Raw genomic sequence first — 18,367 nt, forward strand, 5'->3', positions numbered from 1 at the left:
AAGTCTTTCAGTTCTGGTACCATCTTTGTTGCTATCCTCTGTATTCTTTCCAGTTTCTGTATATCTTTTTTTCCTATTTGGAGCCCAAACTAACGCTGCGTGCTCCAATTTAGGTTATATCATTCTTGTTATAATTTTCTTCATTATTTCTCTATCTAAATAGTTAAATGCCACCCTAATGTCTGTTAAAAGGCTGTATGTAGAGCCAAATATTATGTTTATGTGCCTTCTTTTTCTTCATGAATTTTTTGTTATTATTTCTCTTCCCATTTTGTAATTCAATGAAGATATCTTTTTACTTTTTCCTATTTCCAACACATGGCATTTTCTGGCACTGAATTCTAGTTTCCATCTTTGGCTCTATGTATGTATCTTGTCAATATCCTTTTGTAACTCCTTGCAGTCATTTTCATCCTTTACTATTTTCATTATTTTTGCATCATCAGCAAAAAGGTTTATATAACTATTTAGATCCTCTGTCATATCATTTACATATATTTGAAACATAATAGGTGCCAACACAGATCCTTGTGGTACCCCACTTGTCACTTTGCACCAACTTGAATTAGTGTCTCTGATTACTGTTCTCAATTCCCTCCCTTGTCAATAATCTTCTGTCTATCTCAACATTGCTCCCTTTAGCCCTCCTTCATTCTCTGACTTCCACATAAGACTTTTGTGTGGAACTTTATCAAATGCTTTTTTAGAGATCCAGGTGTACTGCACAAACCCATCCATCCCTCTCTTGCACTCCATCTATTACTCTTGTACAGAAGCTCAGTAGATTTGTGACACAGGATATCCCTTTCCTGAATCCAAATTGCTTTTCTGTAATTATCTTTTCATCTTCTAAATACTGCACCCATCTGTCTTTAATCACTATTTCACAAAGCTTGCTTACAATACTTGTTAGTGACACTAGTCTGTAATTCAATGGTTCCATTTAACTTCCCTGTTTGTATATTGGGACTTTGTTAGCTCTTTTCCATTCCCTTGGTACTTTTCCTTCTCGCAACAAGCTGTTAATTATATCCCATATGGGTTTTTCCATTTGTTCTCTGCATTCTTTTAATATCCATCCATTTACTTGATCTGGTCCCACAACTTTTCTAACATCCAGCTCTTCAGCAGTTTCTTCATTTGTTGTCTCTTTACTTGTATTTCCTGTATTCCCTCATTCTGTGATACCACTTTCAGTGCCACAAAATCAGTTTCCTTTGTAAATGTGGACTGAAAACTCTCATTCATTAGTTCACTCATCTCCTCAGTAGTTTCATAAATTCTTCCTTCTCTTCTTAACTTGTTTATGTCATCCTATGTTTCATTTTCCTGTTTATGTATCGGTAGAAGAGTTCTGGGCTCTTCCTTGCATTTTCTTATTATCTCACTTTCAAAATTTCTTTCTTCTTCTTTTCTTATTATACCATATTCATTCCTTGCCTTTCTGTATTCTTCCCTAGTATTTGTGTTCAGTTGTCTCATCATTTCCTCCAAGCCCTGTCCTTTTTCCTTTTTGCTTCTACTCACCTGCCATTATACCATTCATGCTTCCAAATTTACACTTTATAACTTGGCACAAACTGTTGCATCCCCTCTCTATACTTACTCAAAAATATCTCATTTTTCTTGCACTACTTTACCTTTAAATAGTTCTTCCCAGTTAATTTCTCCATAAAATTTATTGAGTTCTGCAAAGTTTGCCTTAGAATAGTTCTGTCTCCCATTTCAAAATTGTTCATTCCTGTGCAACACTTTTTCCTCCTGTGGCATTATTTCTATTGTCACATGATCACTTCTTCCCAGTGGACTCAGACAATGTATACTTGGTCTACTTTCTGGGATTTTTTGTAAACACTAAGTCCAACTGTGATGGTTCTTCTTCTTTGTATCTTGTAAGTTCGTTCACCCACTGTCTCATTGTATTCACCATCATGGTAAGCATGGTATGGTGGTGATATCACCATGCACTTTTTCACGTCTTTTCGTAGACGTCCAACCCTTCAGGAAGAAAACAGTTCATGCAGGGAAGCCACACAACGCCTGACTTCTGATCTCTCAAAAATTTCTGATCGGAGTAAAGCAAACTTGGTATTGTTCAATGCCTCAAAAACTCAATTCCTCCATCTATCAACTCAACACAACCTTCCAGACAACTATCCCCTCTTCTTCAATGACACTCAACTGTCCCCCTCTTCTACACTGAACATCTTTACTTATATTCTGAACTGGAAACTTCACATCTCATCTCTAGCTAAAACATCTTCTATGAAGTTAGGTGTTCTGAGACATCTCCGTTATTTTTTCTCACCCTTCCAGCTACTAACTCTGTACAGGAGCCTTATCTGTCTATGTATGGAGTATGATTCACATGTCTGGGGGATTCCACTCATACCAGTCTTCTAGACAGGATGGAATCAAAAGCTTTTCATCTCATCAACTCTCTTCTGTCTTCAGCCTCTTTCTCATTGCTGCAATGTTGCATCTCTAGCTGTCTTCTACCACTATTTTCATGCTAACTGCTCTTCTGATCTTGCTAACTGCACGTCTCCCCTCCTCCCATGGCCTCACTGCACAAGACTTGTTTCTCTCACCCCTGTTCTGTCCACCTCTCTAATGCAAGAGTTAACCAGTATTCTCAGTCAGTCACTCATCCCTTTCTCTGGTAAACTCTGGAACTCCCTGCCTGCTACTGTATTTCCACCTTCCTATGATTTGAACTCTTTCAAGAGGGAGGTTTCAAAACACATATCCTTCAATTCTTGACTACTACTTCTGACCCAATCCAGGTCTGGTATCACAGTGAGCTTTTTTTTTATTGGATTTTTGTTTCCCTTTGCCAGTGTCCCTCCTACATAAAAAAAATAAATAAGTAAATATATATGAAAAATAAGTTCACTCCATGACCCAACATTTTCTTTCACTTCCATCTTCTGCCAGTTCATTCCTTTAGTGTTGAAGCTGCCTACTAAAAGCACTTTGTTACTTTTCCTTATCATTTCCTGTGCTATTTCTTGTTTTTAGTTGTATAGTTTTATATCCATCAGTCTCCCATGCATTAGTTTTTGGTGGTACGTACATCACAGTAACTTTCCTTTTTTTCATTTCATTTGATCTTAATCACAACACTCAAAGTTTCTGCCATTCCATCGACATATTCCACTTCCTCAACAACAATATCCTCTTTTACCAATATCATTGTTCCTCTTCCTCCCTTTCCTTTTCTGTCTCTCCTCCATGCACTACAACCTTCCTTTGCAAATTCCAACTTTATTTCCTCTTAGTGTAATTTCCATTAAATAAACCACATCTGGTTTATTGTTCTTTAGGTAGCCTTTAAGTTCCATTTGGCTGAACACCAAACCATCTACATTAGTATACATAATCTTTAAACTTCTGCTTGGTGTGGTATCTTTGTGGCACCATTTCCTCACTTTCATGTCCACAACTTTCCAAGCAAATCTCCTTGCTTGTTCTTGTGTTCTCTCCTCATTTTTTGACTGGGCCTCTACTCTACTACTTTCCTCTACTTTACTCTTTCAGTTTACTTCTCTCTCCTTTATTCATATTTATTCATTCCTTCTACTTTTGCCAATTTTCTTGTTCTTTGCAAGACATATTTCACTGCTGTTTGTGCCATGAATCTTATTTTCATTGGTCTTGTTCCATTTTCATTGTATTTTTCAATCCTGTAAACCTCTTCAATTTGTTCAACTATCTCCTCTCATTCCTCTGCCACTTCTGCTATAATTTCCTTAGTCTTTTTTGCCTCTTCTTTCTCTCTAGCTATTTTCATTAGTAAGTTCTTCTCCTTGACCCCAAATACCACCACAAACATCTTTCTCTGCACGATGTCTCTCACAAGATTACTTTTTTTCCTTTATTATTTTAATCAATTGCTTTTCCATGTCCTTATTGTGTTCCTGTTGCTGTTGCCTTATGATCTTATCTATATTCACCTTTTGTTGTTGTTCTCTCTCTTCTTTCCAACTTTTGACTTCTGCTGTCACTGACTCTCACTTTCCCAACCTTAATCTCTCTCTCTCTCTCTCTCTCTCTCTCTCTCTCTCTCTCTCTCTCTCTCTCTTGTAAAGCTTTCTTTAACTCCTCGTTCTCTTCCTTGAGTTTCTTGATTTCTTTATAGTACTTCTTGTTTAAGTTCACTATTATTGTCACCTCTTCTCTCAGTTCTTTGTTTTCTTTTTCTCTTTCCATCTTCCTCTTCTTCATCTCTATTATATCACTGGATATCTTTTTACATTGCCACCACCCACCTCTCTCTCTCTTCCTTCCATGTCTTTATTATTGCTAAGTTATGAATTTATCATATTTTCACATTTTCTTCAATTTTCCATATTTGTTTATTTGTATAAGCTACACTGAGGTCTTCTTCCTTGAAACCCTCAAAAATATTTGCTGTGTCCGCCACCATCTTCCTTCTTGGTATCACTGACAAGACAATGTTTACCCATACACTACTCTCCCATTCACCTTTTTGCTCACTTCCCAATTTACACTTCACTTCCCCTGCACTCACACATCACACAATTCCCTCTTATAGAGACAGGACTCAAGCTCGGGCACCCTGTACAACCAAAACTTAGGTAACTCCTTAGAGCTGCTGTGGATGTGTCCAATTAGCTGGGCAGCACAGTGTGTGTGTGTGTGTGTGTGTGTGTGTGTGTGTGTGTGTGTGTGTGTACTAACAATACAGGGTGTACCATGAATTAAGGTACATACCTTAGGATATGATAGTTCAACTAATCCTAAGTCAAAAATACTCTATACACACACATGTTGTTTGCTTTATTTTGTGAGAAATTAACCTGTAAGTTGTGTGTTGTGGGAGCGGCTTCCCTGGGATCAGTTTCCTGATGAAGGAAACTGTGGAGATCCACAGGAATAGCCAGCAAGATCCCTTCACCTAACACCAACGGATTTCTTTCCTTTGGGGACTCATGAAATCCTTGGTATACAAGAACAAATCACGTTACAGAGAGGAGTTGATTCACAGCATTAAGGAAGCTGCAGAGCAGATAAGGAATGACAGGAGCAAAAAGATGCACTTTGGCTATCACTTGATTGACAAGGCTTGCCATTTAAATGTCAAGATGATAACTGTCAAAGGGGATGACATTTGCAGTGAACTGCCATGTGTGTTTTAAAAAGTAGCACTGAATAACCGCTGTATTGCTGTGTTACCTGCACATTTTCTTCACTGGCACATACAAAAATTTAATCTGTTATTTGCTATTTCCTGTAAAGATTTGACTGCATACAATGTACACAAAAATTTATCACTTAATGCTACGCAGCATCACGCGAGTACGTAGCGAGCCAAGGAGGGGAGGAAGGAGGCGGAGGCACACCCAGGCAAGCAGCTCCCGCAACTCACAACTTAGCTACACATTAATTTCTCACAAAATAAAACAAAACAGCATATGTGTATAGAGTATTTTCAACTTAGAATTACTTGAACTATCATACCTAAAGTGTGTACCTAAACTTGCAGGACACCCTGTAAAAACTAAGCAAAACACAACAATCTACTGCTAAAACACTGGGCATTACAAGCTTAATTCCTATACAGTTATTTCCAGTAGTCAGGATAAAGTCAGGTTACACTGGTTTAGGTAACATAAGGTAAGACTAGATTCACATGCATACACGTGCAGGCACACTATATGTACACACCAGCATATGTGAGGAACTGGTACAGCCTCTCCTGGGAGTCCACGTACCTTCCTATCTTGGTCACTTCAGACGCGCCTCTTCTGGTAATGCAGACAGTGACATTCATTCGCCTCCAACAAAGGCCCTGTTATGAGAGTTAAGGATGTGAGGTAAGGCTACAGCTTGAAATGTGCATTCCCCAATATCCCAGTGCCTTTTCTTTATTAACAGGCTCTAATAGTGTTTGGAGCTCCCGTGATTGGAGTGGTAATTTAAAAGGCTTTAGTGGATGTTATTAGGGTTTTCAAGGGCATTTTCATGATTCAAGTAATGGTTTAATAAGGTTAGTAATAGTTTAACAGACTTTAATGGATGTTACCAGGGTTTTCAAGGGTGTTTTTATGATCAAGTAATGGTTTAATAATGCTAGTGACAGTTTAACAAGTTTCAGTGGATGTTGTCAGGGTTTGCAAGGATGTTTCTGTGATTCAAGTAATGGTTTAAAAGGGTTAATGATACTTTAACAGGTTTTAGCACATGTTGTTATGGTTTGCAAGGGTGTTTTCATGATTCCAGTAACAGATTAAGGAAGGACAGTGATTAAAACTAAACTAAAAACTCCACAACACAACACATACTTGGTAAAAACATTCCCACTCTTAGCTTCACTGGAGACAAGATCAGTGTGGTCAAGCTTGCAGTGTTTGCTGTTGTGGAAACTGCCATGAAGATCCAAAAGAGAGCCTGGCAATGACCAAAGAAGAGCTACTGTCTCAATAGTAGGTGACCTTGCCCAGCCATACTAAGGAGAGAGTGACACAGGAGGATGAGGAGATGAGGAGATGAGATGAGGCATGAGAGAAACATGTAGAACTGGGAGAGAAAGGGAGGAGGAGATGTGTATGAGTGCAATACATGCTGTGGGTGTAAGGGGATGACCTCTAATGAATGGAAGAAGGGAATAGAGTGCTAGAGAGAGAGAGAGAGAGAGAGAGAGAGAGAGAGAGAGAGAGAGAGAGAGAGAGAGAGAGAGAGAGAGAGAGAGAGAGAGAGAGAGAGAGAGAGAGAGAGAGAGAGAGAGAGAGAGAGAGAGAGAGAGAGAATGAGAGCATGCAAGAACAGAAATAAATGGAGAGAAGAATACTGAAAGAGATGAGAGAATGAGTTAGTGCACGCAAAAATGAGAAAACATGCATAGACAAAAAATAAATGAAGGTCAGAATGATGAGAGAGAGAAGGATGAGAGGAGGAAGAGAAGAGATAAGTGGGGAGACGAATGCTGAGAGAGAAATCGGCGAGGTGATAAGACGCATCGTGGGTAAATGCGTCATGACGGTGGTCAAGGACGACGTAAGGAGGGCAGCGGGGAACCTGCAAGTATGTGCAGGTCAGCAGGCAGGAGGGGAAGCCGCCATCCACGCTATGAGGGAAATGTTCAGTGAAGACAATTGTGAAGCGGTGTTATTAGTGGACGCCAAAAACGCTTTCAACACTATTAACAGAAAAACAATGCTTCACAACATTCGAGTAAAATGTCCCTCTCTGGCACAATATGTAGAAAACACATATAGTGACCCCTCGGATTTGTACATATGTAGTAATAGTGGTAATAGTGTTAAGGTGTTAAAGTCCATGGAAGGGACAACACAAGGTGACCCAGTGGCCATGGCGATGTACGCCCTCGGACTTTCAGTGCTGCAACAAGTTATCTCATATGGGAAAACGAGTGTGAAGCAAGTGGCGTACGCGGATGACCTGTCAGGGGCCGGCAAAATAACAGACTTGAAAAAATGGTGGGGCTTAGTGAACGACAATGGTCCCATCATAGGGTACACACCCAATGCCGCTAAGTCCGTCCTTATTGTAAAGCCTGAACACTATGACAGTGCAGTGGATAGCTTCAGTGGCAGTGGAGTTATAATAACAAAGGATGGACAACGGCATCTGGGTGCTGTCATCGGAACAGAGGAGTTCAAGAAGGAGTACATAGGAGAAAAGGTGAAGGAGTGGATACATGAGGTGGAAGTCCTGTCTGACATGGCCAGGACTGAGCCTCATGCAACCTACTCTGCCTACACCCACGGCTTGCAGCATCGATGGAGATTCGCCATGCGCACCATCCCAGGCATCAGCCCTCTCCTTGCACCACTGGAGGTCTCGATAAGGAACACCTTCCTCCCAGCGTTACTGAGATACCACACCATCGGAGATGGGGAAAGGGCGCTGCTCGAACTTCCACCAAGACTGGGCGGGATGGGAATCACCTCCCCTGAGAAGTTGGCGACTGTGGAGAACCTCAACTCCCTCAAGCTCACCAGGTCCCTCACAGAGAAGATCATTGCTCAGGACGCACATGGTGAAATAGCCCAAAGTGCAGTCACTGAGCAAGGACGAATTATATCTAGAGATAGGCAACAACATCAACAAAACTGTCTCGAAGACCTGATAAACATCCTGCCTGCAACCACAGTGAGAAAAATCCTCACTGCACAGGAAACGGGAGCCTCTAACTGGCTAACGTCACTGCCCATCAGAGCGAAGGGCTTCAGCCTCAACAAACAAGAATTTGTCGACGCCATTGCTCTGAGGTACGGCTGGCCGATGGAAGGACTCCCCAGTACTTGTGTGTGTGGCTCCCCCAATGACGTCAACCACACCATGACGTGCAAAAAGGGGGGATTCGTATGTATCAGGCACGATGAGGTGAGAGATCTGACCGCCAGCATGCTCAGGGAGGTGTGCCACGATGTCTCCACTGAACCGACCCTGAATGGTCCCCTCCCCAGATGGGGACTCGGAGGCTGGTGTAGGAGTCGCCATGATGATTTTGAAATTTTTGAGTGAAGGGTGTGTGTGTTTTTAGGTGCTTGTAGTTTTGTGTGGAGGAAGAGAGTTGTCTTTAGAGAGCAGGCTGTGACTGCCCCCTTGTGTTGTGAGACACAAAGGGAAACATTCAGTGAGGTCACAGCTGGTTTTAATGATAAATTCACAGCACACCCTGAACAGTGCTTTAGACCTCACTGGGAGTAATTATCGTTTCGGCAGGTGTCTACTGCCTCCTTCTATAACTAATGTCAAGGTTTGTCACACTGTTTTCTTATGTAATACCAGTAACCAATTGCAGTCACATGAAAATCAATAAAATACATGGTTGGGTAAACATGTAATGCAATAATACTATATACCTGAAAAATCTGAAGCAGTAGCTGAGGATCACTCCATTCGCATCACAAACAAGTTGGATTTTCAGAGGGAGTGATAGCTTTTCCAGTTAAAGTAGAGGGCCTTGTCCACTCTTCGGGCCTTGATGGCAATGTGGGTGCCTGTGCACACAAAAGAAAGTATTAGATGATCATGATACACAATAGCTACATATATCTATCATATATATATATATATATATATATATATATATATATCATCCCTGCACTGGATATGCACACAGTATACATAAGATATGAAAACTTTTTAATGCTTAACAAGAACTTGAGGTTGCGAGATACCTTTCACTCAAAGTAAACACTGATGAAGTGATAGATTATAACAATAGCAATAAATTTTAAACAAAATATATTATTGTTAATCTTACTATCAATGGCCCCAATAACTCTTAAGAAATTTTCGGTCCTGAAGAACTGCTGTGCAGTCCTCCTTTGATCAAGGTGTGTTGAAGGCATCTTGATTTCCTGCACTGACTTATCACTCAACACGATGCACACACACTCGAAGACCCTGCTGACGCTTGCGTAAGTCCTGAAAGCAGATTATAAGCCATTAGTTTTCATTTTATTTGTTTTAAATAAGATACGTCTTTCTGCTGTAAGCAAAAAAAAAAAAAAAAAAAAAAAAAAAAAAAAAATCGGCAACAAATTCAATGATCCCTCTATATGTAGTGCACCATTCAAGTACACCCAGGTGTACTTGATGGCACGTTTGGTAAGGTTAGCATCATCCCTCATCCCTCTTTATTAATTATACACTCACATATTTTGACACTAGGAACTAATCTTGACATATTCCTAACACTGGATTACAACTTTATAAACCGTGGCATGCAGTAAATTGGCTTTTATGCCTTTTACCCTTGAAAGTCAGCCACACTTAAATATTATTCACCATATTGAACATCAGTTTATTCACCTACAAAAGTTATTAATGGGATATTGTGCAATTTGTAAAAAAAAAAAAAAAAAAAAAAATAGTAGTATATAATTGTTTAGAGTCCCCTCTTGTCCTTATTACACGTCTATCCTCTTCCATTCTTTCGCATATACCTCTTGATAAACCTGGAAATATAGTATAAGGTTGGGGGAGATGTGCCCCCGTCCTTTAGGGGTGTTCCAGAAGTTATGCTAACTTATATTAGTGTCCTTAAGGGTGGGTCTAGCCCCCGTGGTTACGTTAGATTAGGTAATGTTTCATATAAAAGTGTACGGTGACTAACCTAACCACTGTTAACCTCTGGGTGGCCTTCGCCCATCCCCTGAACCCACTGAAGAACAGGGTCACTTCTTCCTCGCCTTAAAGTTACGTTTTGTGTACCTAAAGGTATATGCGAAGAATGTAAGAGAATAGACCAGTAATGAGGTCAGGGAAAGGGCTCCCTGACAATTTCCAAAACAGCCAGCCCCTGTGCTGAATGAAGCATGCAACACCAGTATCATCTTACCTGCAGTGTCTCCAATGACGTTTTGGAAGGACCCACTGGCAAACAATCTCAGGGCCAACAAAACTTGGGTGTGAGTTGGTAATGCCTGGCTATGCCTTGTTCTTCTCTCCAGCTGAGACTGCATCTTCTCAAACAAGAGGATTAGGTCTGCCTAGGGAAGTGGTATTTGAGCATCAGCTCATTATCACTCAATGCCAAGAAATCAAGGCGATTCCGAAAGCGCCTTTCTTGCCTCAAGGCACGAACGTGGAAGTATGCAAAGAAAATATCCAATATATGCAGAAGTTAGTTAACTAACTACCTTGCTACCATGGCAATACCAACCTCTTATGCGTTCTTGGATACCATTTGGCTGCCGGAGGTTGATAATAACCGTTTCGTGGATCTGGCCCCTGATGACTGGGAAAATCACTGCTGGGAGCAAACTTGGAAAGATGACCTTGGGCGAGTCCGGACATGAGAAGGGCTGGGTGGGGAGTGGTGGTGGCGATGAGGCTTGACCTCGAGTACTCGGATGGGAGAGTTGGGGGTGGCTCGGAGAAGGAACCAAGGGATACCCACAATTCAGGAAGAAGCATGAACGGCAACCAGCAAAGAGGAGCGGCGTGATGAGTAGGAATAGGCGGCGACAGGTGTGACCACGGGGATGAGTCAGGAGCGGAGAAGAGGTAGAAGCGGCAGGGAAGATAGCACGTGGAGAGTGTGGTGACCCACGATTTGAGCGTGGTAGGAAATGACAACGCCTCGCAACTTAATAATAATAATAATAAATACTTTATTGTCACGTATAATACATGAAAATTGCTTCATGAGCTCTCAGTAAAAGTGATAAAACCGCACATACGTCATACACTCCTCGTACTACTCACACACATTGGTCATTTACAGGCCACAGGAACAAACCCAGTCTGTGCTACTGGTAGATTGTCTGTTGTTCATTTAACATTTTAATACTGCTAGGTACAAAAGATCTTGAATATCTTGATGTTCTACAGTATAATGACCTCAACCTTCTTCCAGAGGGTAACATTTGATAATATTGGTTTAAAGGATGAATGGGATCATGTCGTACTACCTCACATCTCCGGACAACTGCTTTCTTATAAATTTCTACAAGAGGGATGATGTTCTCAACCCCAAGTTTCCCACAATTTTTCATTATTTTACAAAGTTTGTTTTTTAATTCAATGTTACAATTTCCGTACCAGCAAGTTATATTAAACGAAAGAACAGATTGTATTATTGCTGAATAGAATATATCCATAATCTTTCTGTCAATTCTTAGTTTACTTAATTGCCTTACAAAATACATTCTAGAATTGATTTTTTTGTAAAGTGTCTCAACATTATTATTAAAAGAAAATTTATCATCAATTATTGTTCCTAAGTATTTATATTCCTTGACTCGCTCCGATTTTCTTCATTGTATTTTTAATGGAATTGGAAGGCTGCTGGTATTCCTGAGTTGCCTGGCGAGTTATGAAGCTACAGACATCATGATGACGCGAATAGTTTGCTTTCTACTCTTCTGGTGGGTGCTACAGAGCTGTTCTGTGAGTGTGGCCGCTGTGTCTACCCGGACTGATGAGCCGCCGGATATAAACAAACAGCAGGAACGACTGATTTATGGCAAGGATATTCTGCTAACGTTAGCAAAGTCTAGCAACGTTGAGACATTTGCTGTGACCGTGCCAGATGCTGTGAAAAGGAAGGTGTTGCATCCAGAGGGAAAAACTAGAAATAACAAAAGGAGAGGAAGGCGGGGTGGTGTGAGGGTGAGGTGCAGACGACGCAGCGCCCGGCTCTCTCTCCCTATGTGTGTGGTCGGAAATGTTCGTTCAGTACGGAACAAGTTTGATGAACTTAGTGCTTTGTGCAAGTGGAATTATGCATTCAGAGAGGCATCTATCATTTGTCTGACAGAAACTTGGTTAAGTGGTGAAAACGATCCCGACTCAGCATATCATATTGATGGGTATCAATTAATAAAGAGCGATCGAACCCCAGACTCAGGAAAAAGTGCTGGTGGCGGAGTGTGTGCTTACGTAAACAACAGGTGGTGCAGGGATATAACTGTGATTGAGAAAGTCTGTAATGACTGCATTGAATACATGACACTTTCCGTGAGACCTTACTATTTACCAAGATAATTTAACAAGATTTTCATAATAGTAGTTTATATTCCTCCAAAATATGTGGATATAAAAAATGCAGAAAGTCTGTTATATGATGCTGTGTGTAAGACTGAAAATATGTCACCTGAAGCAGTTAAATTAATAGCAGGAGATTTCAATGGTTCTAAATTTCAGAGTTATGTTCCTCATTATCACCAGTATATTGACTTTGCTACAAGAGAGGAGAAAATATTAGATCATTATTATTATAATATAAAGAATAGTTATAAGGCAAGTAAAATGAAGCCCCTCGGTTTGTCAGACCATGAAATGTGCCTCTTAACACCTATTTATAGACAAAAATTGAAAACTTGTAAACCTGTCATTAAGAAAATATATGAGTGGGATGACAAAGTGAGCGATACTCTGAGAGGCTGTATGGAATTGACAGAATGGAACATACTGTATGATGAAAATGCTAGTATTGACGAGAATGTGGATGTCTTAAATTGCTATTTATCTTTTTGTGTGGAAAACATTTTGCCTGTCAAGAGTGTTAAGTGCTACCCTAACAATAAGCCCTGGTTTACGAAAAGTGTGAAAAATTTGCTACATGAGAAAAGACAATGTAGGTTACGAAATGATAGAGTCAACTTAAGAATCATTCAGAAGAAAATTGATGATATGATTAGTATGGAAAAAGAAAAATACAAAAGGAAAATAGAACATTGGTTTGAGAAAGATACAAAGGCTGCTTGGCAAGGTTTGCGTAACATTACTGGAATGACTAAGAAATCCGTGTGTCCAGATATTACAAATGTAAAGGATTATTGCAATGAATTAAATAAGTTTTATTGTAGATTTGATGTCCAGGATTATTCTTCAGAACAGAACAGCCTTACTGAGTTTTTACATAACAAGGAACATGGAATATTTACTGTAACGTGTGAGGATGTACTAGAAAGTTTGAAAAGAGTTAAGAGCAATAAAGCGGCAGGGCCTGATAGAGTAAGTGCTAAGGTAGTAAGCATTTGTAAATACGAGTTGGTTCCAGTTTTATGCAGAATTTTTCAGAGTTCCTTGGATCAATCTTATATACCTAAACTGTGGAAGACATCTGAAATTATTCCAGTGCCACAACATCAAACCCCTAAAGGTTATAATGATTACAGACCTGTAGCCTTGACATGTATATTTATGAAATGTTTAGAAAGTGTTATTAAAAAGTTCCTGTTTCTTGAAGTGAAAGACCAAATGGATGTTTATCAGTTTGCCTATAAGAAAGATAGGTGCGTGGAAGATGCTACGTTATCAATTATAAATGATATACTTCGATTTCTGGAAAATGTAAGCAACAAATCCAGTAAACACTTTGCTAAGGTGTTGTTCGTTGATTTTTCAAGTGCTTTCAACACAATACAACCTCATGTGTTAATGGAAAAACTTATAAGTCTTAACGTGAGTCCACCACTTGTTCTATGGATACGCGAGTTTTTGGTAGGTAGGGTGCAATATGTAAAGCTTAAGGACCAGATCTCTGACTCAATTGTAACAAACACAGGTGCGCCCCAGGGTTGCGTATTGTCACCACTACTGTTTTCTCTTTATACAAATGATTGTAGAAGTCAAAATGAGTGTACTAAGATATTCAAATATGCAGATGACACTGCCATTGTCTCTCTCTGTGTAAATAATGATGTTATTTATAGAGAAGAAATTAACAATTTTAGTACATGGTGCAGGGATAATTTTTTAGAATTAAATGTTAACAAAACTAAGGAGATGATTATTGATTTTAGTAAGACTCCCGTACAACATGAACCTTTGGAAATCAATGATGAAACTGTTGAAGTAGTAGAAGAATACAAATACTTAGGAACGATCATAGACAATAAACTCAACTTTTCCTCTCACATAGATAAAATATATAAGAAGGCAAACTCAAGGATGTTTTCTGTTAGGAAACTATGCAAGTTAAAAGTTGGTAGTAAGATAATGGATTTGTTCTACAGTAGTATACTACAATCAGTTTTTTCATTTGCTATATGTTGCTGGTATGGAAATAGTACTGTGGAATCTAAAGGTAAACTAAGCAAGATAATAAAGAAATGTAGCCGATTAAAAGTAAAAAATACAAAACCATTGTTGGAACTGTATAAACGAGCGGTTATTCAGAGAAGCAATATCATAATAAAAGACCCCAGTCACCCATTGCACACATGTTACGAATTGTTACCATCTGGCAGAAGATGGAGATCTGTGCAGGGCCGAACATCTCGGTATAGGGAGTCGTATGTTCCATCTAGTATCAGGATATTGAATGGGAATCAACAGTTGTAAAAGAAGGCAGCACTCAGGGACATCAGCAATACTTTTAATGTTTTTAATATTTTAATGTGTTCTATTTTTGATAGTTTATGATTGAGAATTTAATAGATGTAACTGATAGTTTTAAGAATTTTTATACTTCTATATTTCTCTTTTATACTTTGGCAAGCACAAGACAAATTCTCTGTAAGAGCAATAAAGTATTATTATTATTATTATTATTATTATTATTATTATTATCTCACCATTTACAAACAGAGGAGGGTGATCATATAATGAAGTGCTGTAGTCTACGACCATCTCTTTTGTTTTCTTTACATTTAACTCTAAAAAGTTGCTGCTGCACCAGTCCACAAACTTTTCCACCTCCTCTCGGTATGCAGTGTCATCATTACCACACCGACCCACAAGGATAGTATCATCAGCATACTTAAACAAACGGCAGTTCACATCCCGACACACACAGTCACTTGTGTATATAGTAAAAAGCATGGGTGACAACACACAACCCTAAGGAGCACCTGTGTTTGTAATGACGACACTCGATTTTGCACCCTGAAAGCTGACATATTGTGGTCGATGAGTCAAGAAATTATTAATCCATAAAATCAAGTTAGAATTTACGTTCATATTTTTCAATTTAGTCATCATTAGGTGAGGCTGAATTGTATTAAAAGCGCTCGAAAAGTCTACAAAGAGGATCCTAGCATAGCGTTTAAAACTGGAGGTATTTCCTTTATCTAAAAAATTTAAAACATAGTCAGTGAAAGACAGGGTTGCATCCTCAACACACCGGTTTTTGGTATAAGCAAATTGATAATTATCTACGAAATGGGTAGCCTGCTCTAACAATATATATTTAACTATTTTTTCAAGACATTTCATGATGACAGATGTTAAAGCTACCGGGCGATAATCATTCTTACACATAGGAGGTGATTTCTTTGGTATCGGTATAACTTCAGATGTTTTCCATATTGCTGGTATGTAAGCTTCATCAAGTGATTGCTGAAAAATCCTACACAATATTGGAGCTAAAGGTTCCTTACACATTCTCAGGAAATTGCCATTGATCTTATCTGGACCTGACACTTTACCTATCTTAATTGATTGTAGACTTTTAAGTACATTTGCCTCTGAAATTACAATTTTTAAGTCGTTTGTATTCTGTAGCTGATTGATAATAACAGAAGATTCCTGTGAAAAGACATATTTATCAAATCTGGAATAAAAAACATTGAGTTCATTACAAAAATCTTTAGAATTGTTAACAGTGTGATTACCTGCACTTTTTCGCATACCTGTTAACTGCTTAATACCATTCCATGCTGACTTTGTGTCTTTTTTGAATATATTTTCCACCTTTTGTTTATATCTATCTTTACATACTTTAATTACTGTATCAATTTCCCTTTGAACACTTTTTGCTCCAGTTTTATCATTTATGCCATAACAATATTTTTTCTTATTTATTAGTTCTTTTAGTTCCTTTGTAACCCATGGTTTGTTATTTGGAAAACATCTAACTTTCTTTGTAGGTACAACATTGCTTATGCAAAAGTGCAAATAGGAATTTAATACATCCACATTTTTGTCTAGAGAGTCTCTGCTGTCATATAAAATATCAAAATCTGTTGTTTCCATACATCCTAAAAGGGTATCATTTACATCTTTGTTCCACGAGTATATTAATTTTTCAACTGGCTTACTACGCTTCAATAATTGTATACTGGCGTAAGCAGACACATATTATGGTCAGAGACGCCCAATGGCTCTAGTTTCTTGGCCACATAGCTATTTCCAACATTACAAAAGAATGAATCTAATAATTTATCGTCTCTTGTTGGGAAACTTATAAATTGTTGGAAATGGGGGATACTTTTAAAATTACAGTGATCAAAATCACCTGTTATAATCTTAACGGCATCTGGATCACTATTTTCTATTTTTCTAACCACTTCAGATAGAATATTCTCAGCCTCCTTTGCATCAGAACTCGGAGGGATGTATACTACAATAAGATATATTTTGTTAAATTCTCGAGGTAGATAAAAAGGCCTCAGAGATAGTACTATATACTCAATATTACCATTACAGCATTTCTCGTACATGGAAACAGCACTACACCATTTGCTATTGAAATGCTGTAATGGTAATATTGAGTATATAGTACTATCTCTGAGGCCTTGCCTGCGATGGGGTATGATACTCTTGTCTCAGCATGTACTGGATTTTGAGAAAGTCGAGAGTTCGTGTCTTCGATCGCACAACACCGTTGTTACCACTGTTTCCGTAAATTTTGGCCACTTGTTGTCACCAGTGTTCCAGATGATGTTGACCACACTGTTTCCATGATGTACTTCTTACCGCTCCGTTGAAATGATGAATGTCTCTGTTGATGATGCTTGGTGTGGTGGTGGCTGCTCTGGAGGACCGCGTAGTAGCTTGATATTGTTGGTAGCGTGGAGGTCGTGGGTAGTGGTTTGATATTGTTGATTTGTGCGGGCAAAAGACATTCTATAAAAGTTCTTCTAGATTTAATAATGGATAGAATGTACACACATGATATCGAGACACAATTGATTACAGACGTGACGATACCGATGTGCTCCTCTCTGAACTGATATGAACTGGACTGAATGTGAACTGATCAAGTCTGACTCTCTCTGAAGACTCTTGTAAAACTGACTCTCCGAAGACTGACGATCTAGCTACGCGTACATGAAGAATGTACATGGGATGAAGAAATGACCAATGAGATGCTTGGAAATGGGATGAAGGAACCAATGACAGCGGTCGTTATTTTGACTAATGACCAGGGAGGACGACAGGAACAGGCGATGCAGGTGCTTTCCCTAAGGACTGGCAGAAGTGTAGGGAAGGAAGGTGTGGTATTATTCCCTTGAGAGGGAGAGAGGAAGAAGAAAGGTTAAAAATCATTCTGGCTGGCCATGTGGGCAAACGTAGAATGAAATATATAAATGATGAATATATATAAAAAATAATTGTTTCAATAGTGTGTGTGTGTGTGTGTGTGTGTGTGTGTGTGTGTGAGCACGGAAATCATCTAGAGTTCTTTCTTTTCTTCACTTTATTATTTGTAACGTTTCACTTTCACATAAGGCATATTCAGGCTAAGAAAATAATTATATTTAGTACAATACAAAAAAATGAAAACAATAAATAAATAAATTAATTAATTAATTAAATAAATGATAAAAAAAATAATAAAGGACACAATAAAAAAAAAGAAAAAACAAAGAACCGACATATGTATAATGGTAGGTCACATTGTTTACTAAAAAAAAAAAAAAAATTTAATAAAAAGCAGTAAAGACAATGTATGGAGCAACCTTTCCTTCTTGCTGGAAGTTTGCCTACATTCAACCTGTTCCTAAAAAGTGTGACCGTTCTAATCCCTCAAACTACCGTCCTATTGCTTTAATTTCCTGCCTATCTAAAGTTTTTTAAACTATCCTCTACAGGAAGATTCTTAAACATCTATCACTTCATAACCTTCTATCTGATCGCTAGTATGGGTTCCATCAAGGCCGCTCTACTAGTGATCTTCTGGCTTTCCTTACTG

General features: G+C 38.8%; 1 protein-coding gene across 5 annotated transcripts in view; it reads right to left on the reverse strand.

Annotated features, from left to right (window-relative positions):
• The window catches only part of LOC135096777 (uncharacterized), a 26,443-nt gene extending 14,302 nt beyond the window's left edge, over positions 1–12,141 (reverse strand). The window contains exons 1-6 of one of the 5 annotated variants that reach the window (XM_063998530.1): positions 10,664–12,141; positions 10,340–10,490; positions 9,260–9,423; positions 8,856–8,993; positions 6,309–6,414; positions 5,692–5,815 (exon numbers count right to left, since the gene is read on the reverse strand). The gene's annotated coding sequence lies outside the window, so the exon portion shown is untranslated. Of the gene's footprint in view, positions 1–5,691; positions 6,653–8,855; positions 8,994–9,259; positions 9,424–10,339; positions 10,491–10,663 lie in introns of those variants that run through there. The other 4 variants (XM_063998532.1, XM_063998529.1, XM_063998533.1 and 1 more) reach the window with 4 other exon arrangements.
• Between the last annotated feature and the right edge of the window lie 6,226 nt (positions 12,142–18,367).

Source organism: Scylla paramamosain, unplaced genomic scaffold, assembly GCF_035594125.1.
Source record: "Scylla paramamosain isolate STU-SP2022 unplaced genomic scaffold, ASM3559412v1 Contig7, whole genome shotgun sequence".
Taxonomy (NCBI): Eukaryota; Metazoa; Arthropoda; class Malacostraca; order Decapoda; family Portunidae; genus Scylla; species Scylla paramamosain.